The following is a 6,000-nucleotide window of genomic DNA, read 5'->3' as shown; positions in this document are numbered from 1 at the left end:
TCAAGGAGGCCCGGGGGCTTGAACCGCGGGCCCTCCCATGTGGTAGACGGACCGCCCTAAACCACTGGGCCAAGTCGGCTTCCCGGCACACAGGGATTTCTAAGAGGAGGTGCTCCTCGCAGGCCTGAGCGGGCAGCACCAGGCTCTGAGGTCCCCGGCTGCTGCCTGCCCTTCTCGCTCCGTCCAGCCTGACCAGGTCGCACGTCTGTGCATTACTGTTTTCTGCACAGAGCCAGTGCAGCACCGCTGGCTCAAGAGTGGCCGGCTCGAGGAGGCTTAAGAAGAGCAGCGGGTCCATCCTGGCCAGGGTGTCAACGGGCATGGACATGTCTTCTTCAGAAACGCCATCACCCCTCTCAGTTGGAAGTGGAGCGGCCATCCCCATCCCAGAATCCTCAAGATGGAAGGATGAATGCACATGGCGGGGGAAGCAACTATGGGCCAAAGTGGACTTAGGGTCATCCTAGCAATGGAAGAAACTGTACCACGGGTGTAAGGGCAGCGGCCGCCAGAGGTTCTGAGGGGAGGGAGAGGGAAGAGTAGGTGGAACGTGGAGTGTTTTGTGGGCATTGGAATTGTCCTGCCTGACACTGCAATGACAGATACAGGCCATTATACTTTTTGCCAAAACTTATAAAATCGTGCCACGCGAAGTGTAAACCGTAATGCAAACTACAGACCATAGTTAGCGGCAGTGCTTCAATATGTGCTCATCGATTGTGACAAATGCCCCACACTAATGAACGTTGTTGTTGGGGAAAGTGGGGGAGGGAGAATGAAATGGGAATCCCCTATATTTTCCGTCTTCCCCCACACCCTGCTGTTTTGCTGCCCGTGTCTGTTAGAAAGAAATCTGCACCTATAAGTAAACAAAAGCTCACCTGATTGTGGAGGAGAAAAGAATTTTATTAAGGATCTTGCAAGAACAGGCCCAGTGACCTGGACAAAATGACCAGCATGCCAAACAACAAGGAACAGTGATATTTATCCCCTAACAGGCGGGTCCCGCCCCTGTTCCCCTTTGATTGGGTACTTCAGGGGTTGCAGCCTATCGGAGGGATCTAACTAACTTTCCCCGTTCAGCTCTGATTCCAGGCTCTCCCGCTCTCGGCACTCCTGCAGGCTGAGAAGACTCAGTGCTGCTCTCACTCCTGGCCCCGCCCCCAGCTCTCGCCATTGGCCCTCCCTGCTCTAGCCCCACCCCCAGCACTCACCATTGGCCCTCCCTGCTCTAGCCCCGCCCCCAGCTCTCGCCATTGGCCCTCCCTGCTCTAGCCCTGCCCCCAGCACTCGCCATTGGCCCTCCCTGCTCTAGCCCCGCCCCCAGCACTCACCATTGGCCCTCCCTGCTCTAGCCCCGCCCCCAGCACTCACCATTGGCTCTCCCTGCTCTAGCCCCACCCCAGCACTCACCATTGGCCCTCCCTGCTCTAGCCCCACCCCCAGCACTTGCCATTGGCCCTCCCTGCTCTAGCCCCGCCCCCAGCACTCACCATTGGCCCCCCTCATTTTGGCGCCACTTTTCAAATTCCTGGCGCACCAAAGCTGCTGGAACTCCTGCCCTCCCTCCCCCAACAGCAGAGCCGGTTCCAGCTTCCCTTTGTGAAAATTAAATTTGACCCTTTCCCACAGTGTCCATTCGCTGTGTGATATTCTGGGTTCTTTTTTTTTTTAAGATTTATTTATTTCTCTCCCCGCCCCCCCCCCCCCCCCCCCCCCCCCCCCCGTTGTCTGCTCTCTGTGTCCATTCGCTGTGTGTTCTTCTGTGACCGCTTCTATCCTTATCAGCAGCACGGGAATCTGTGTCTCTTTCTGTTGCATCATCTTGTGTGACAGCTCTCCGTGTGTGCAGTGCCACTCCTGGGCAGGCTGCACTTTCGTGCTGGGCGGCTCTCCTTATGGGTGCACTCCTTGCGCGTGGGGCTCCCCTACATGGGAGACACCCTTGCGTGGCAGGGCACTCCTTGCGCGCATCAGCGCTGCGCATGGCCAGCTCCACATGGGTCAGGAGGCCCGGGGTTTGAACCGCGGACCTCCCATGTGGTAGACGGACGCCCTATCTGTTGAACCAAATCTGCTTCCCATCCCCTATGTTTTCAATGTAATGTTTATGTAATCCTAAACTTCTTTAAAAATAAAATAATTAAATTAAATTAAAAAATAAAAAATAAAATATAAAATAATGAAATAATAAAATAAAATAAAATGAAATAATAAAATAAAATGGAATAAAATAGAATATAATGAAATAATAAAATAAATAAAATAGAATAAAATAAATAAATACAATAAATGCAATCACCCGCTCCGTCTTCTCCGTCGAGCTGGCCGAGGAACTTGCTGCACCAGCCGGGAGCAGGGGGCTGCGAGGAGGCTCGAGGGCCCGCAAGCTGCCGAGAGGGTCCAGCGCAGGCTCATGCCCTCCTCCCTGTCACCCTGTCACGGGCCTGCGGCCCCTCGGCGGGCAGCAGCTGCCGGGCAGGGGTAGGATCTGAGGCCCTTCTCTCCCGCACCCGGGGCCTGGGTGACCAGGCTGGCGGGCCCCCTGCACGCACAGCCGCCCGCCCAGGAAGTCCGGCAGCTTCCGGAGGCCGCGCGGGCCTGGAGGAGGCCACCTTCCTCCGTCAGCGGGCGCGGCTTCTCGCCAAGGAGGTGGTGTCCGAATCTAAGTCCCAAGTCTCAGGGTGGCTCACAGACTCCCGGGGACAGGTCTCATGTTTGTGGGCGGTTTTGCCTGGGGTAGACGTAGCCTGGAGAAAAGTGTTTTCCATTCCATGGAAGATTTCTGTATGATCTCTTTGCCTGGGGCACCCGCTGGAGGCATCGTGGCATCTCCGTGGAGGCCAGGTGGAGACAAACCGCAGCCGCCCTAAAATGGAGGTAGCGTCCACATATCACTTTTGGGGGGATGCAACTCAACCCCTAACATCAGGCCTGGGTCGAATGCCCAGCATGAGGGAAGCAGTTGTGGCTCAAGCAGTTGGGCACCCGCCTACCATAAGGAACATCCTGGGTTTGGTTCCTGGTGCCTCCTAGAGAAGATGAGCAAGACAACGAGCTGACGCAACAGCATGGAATGGCAACAAGATTCAACAAGATGACACAACGAGATGACACAACGAAGAGATACAATGAGGACAACACAATGAGAGACACAACAAGCCGGAAAGGAGCTGGATCAAGCCATTGGGCGCCTCCATCCCACATGGGAGGTCCCAGGTTAGGCTTCTAAAAAGAAGATGAGCACACAACAAATGGACACAGAGAGCAGACAACGAGAGGAATCAATGGGGGTAGAATAAATAAATAAAATAAACCTTACCAAAAAAAAAAGCCCAATATGATATACGAGGGCAGCTGGGAAGGCAAACAGCATGTTTGGCCTCTAAAGAGAACAGTGCATTTCTGCTGAGAAGGAGTTAAGAGTTTGGGGTGAACTGTTCTCTTTTTGAGCCTCAGCCTCCTGCTAACCTGTACAATAAGAGACAGTTACCTATCGCATAATTTTTGGGAGAGTTGAGAACTCAAATGATAAAATGGATACAGAGCCCTTAGCACACTGCTCCATTTCATTACCTGGATTACTAAATCGGCGGCTGTGCTCACCCTTGCCTCTTTGACCACCCCAGCATCTACCTCTGGGCCTCTGGGCCATTCGACCCCAGGGAATTGCCAAGCCTCAACTCCCCCATCTGGAAACGGAGGGAGGGGCAGATGGTGCATCAGGTAAATGCAGCTCGAGTCTCCCCCAGCCTACGATTCTGGGGTCACGAAAAAGGTTGTTGGTGGTAATACGGTAAATGAGAATCTTTTCACACCCCAAACCTGAAAACAACACAGTTTGTAGTTCCCCGTGGTCACTTGTGATCACACCTGCTATTTTTTTTAAGATTTATTTATTTTTCATTTATTTCTCTCCCCTTCCCCCTCCTCCCCATTGTCTGCTCTCTGCGTCCATTCACTGTGTGTTCTGTGTCCGCTTGTATTCTTGTCAGTGGCACCCGGAATCTGTGTCTCTCTTTGTTGCGTCATCTTGCTGCGGCAGCTCTCTGTGTGTGTGGCGCCGCTCCTGGGCAGGCTGCGCTTTTTTCGCATGGGGCAGCTCTCCTTATGGGGTGCACTCCTTGTGCATGGGGCTCCCCTACACGGGGGACACCCCTGCGTGGCACGGCACTCCTTGTGTGCATTAGCACTGCACATGGGCCAGCTCACCACACAGGTCGGGAGGCCCGGGGTTTGAACCCTGCTCCTCCCAGGTGGTAGGCGGACGCCCTAACCGTTGAGCCAAATCTGCTTCCCACACCTGCTATTGATTAAAGTCCCAACGATGTCACAGGACTGTGCTGAACACGCTTTCCATGGTTGTAGATCTTCTTTAATTTTTTCAACTATGGTTTGTAGTTTTAGTCCAAGTCCTGTGCTTCTTGCACTGTAAACTTGTACCCAAGTTTTTTTTATGCTATTGTAAGTGGATTTTTCCCCCTTAATTTATTTATTGGAATGTTCATTGTTAATATGTACAAATTCAATTGATTTTTGTATATTGGTCTTGTATCCTGAAACCTTGCTGAATTTATTAGTTCTAACAAGTTTTTAGTGGAGTTCTTGGGATTTTCTATATAAAAGAAAATGTTATCTGCAAATATAGATAATTTTACTTCTTTCTTAACAAAAAAATTTTTTTGCTTTTTAAATTATGAATTTTATTGAAACGTATTCATAAGCCGTACAATCCATCTAAAGTGGACAATCAGTGGCATGTGGTCTAGTCACAGAGTTGTGCATTCATCACTTCAATCACTATTAGAGCATTTTAATTATGCCATAAACAGACGGGAAAAAAAGAAAAATAACAAAAAAAACAAGAAAAAGAGGCGTGGACGTAGCTTAATGGTTGAGTGCCCACTTCCCATATACGAGGTCCTGGATTCGATCTCTGATACCTCCTAAAAACAAAACAAACCAATGGAAAAAACAACTGGGACGCTGGTGTAGCTCAGTGACTGAGCGCTGGCCTTCCACATAGGGGGTCCTGGGTTCAATCGCCGGCCCCAGCACCTCAAGAAAGAAAAAGGGAAAAAAGAAAATAAATAAGCCCTCCGACCCCTTAGTAATCACCTCTCAATCCCTCTATCCTTCCCCTGCCATGCAAACTCTTACCTACTTCCTTCTCTATAATTCACTAGTTTCTTTCACTTAGCATACTTCCTTTTCTTCCTTTACCATGAATGGGCAGTTTCTAATATATTACGTCACACTACTGTCCGTAGTTTGCTTTGGTTGTATTTTTGCCTGAACATCATGCTGCTTTAACATCTCATAACATTAATGCCCATTTGTTCTGTTTCAGAGGAAAACATTCTTACGTATGAGCTATTTACCATACTCGTTTTTCACCGGAGGGTTCGCTGCGCTACTCAGTCCCACGTTTAATTTTGCACGTGCTAAACATGTTCAGTGCTCTCCCTCAGGTGATCCTCATACGAATGCACAAACAGGTCTTTGGCACTGTGGTCCCATTGTCCAGAAGGGGGAAACTGAGGCCCCATGAGGTTATGTCACTCACTTACTGCCGAGGGACGATAAGCGGCCATGCTGGGATTTGAACCTGGGTCTAATTCTAAGCCCTTAAGCATCGTCTTGCTGAACATATGAGTTTGGGTACCTGAGGTGGTTTGGAGCTGTGTGTACCCCCAGAAAAACATGTGAATCCATTCCTGTGGGTGTGAGCCTATTGCAAGTAGCTTTTTATATTTTTAGAATTTATTTTATTTCTCCCTTCCCCCTCGTTTGCATTTGCTGTGTCTGTCTGTTGTGTGCTTGTCTTCTTTTTAGGAGGCACCGGGAACCAAATCCGGGACCTCCCATGTGGGAGGGAGGCGCCTAATTGCTTGAGCCACCTCCGCTTCCTGCTTTGTTGTGTCTCTCATTATGTTTTCCTCCTTGTAACTCTTGTTGCGTTGTCTTGCTGCGTCAGCTCGCTGCGTGTGCCTGTTGGCT

This window comes from Dasypus novemcinctus, chromosome 19 (assembly GCF_030445035.2).
Source record: "Dasypus novemcinctus isolate mDasNov1 chromosome 19, mDasNov1.1.hap2, whole genome shotgun sequence".
Classification (NCBI taxonomy): Eukaryota; Metazoa; Chordata; class Mammalia; order Cingulata; family Dasypodidae; genus Dasypus; species Dasypus novemcinctus.
This window is presented reverse-complemented; position numbering follows the sequence as displayed.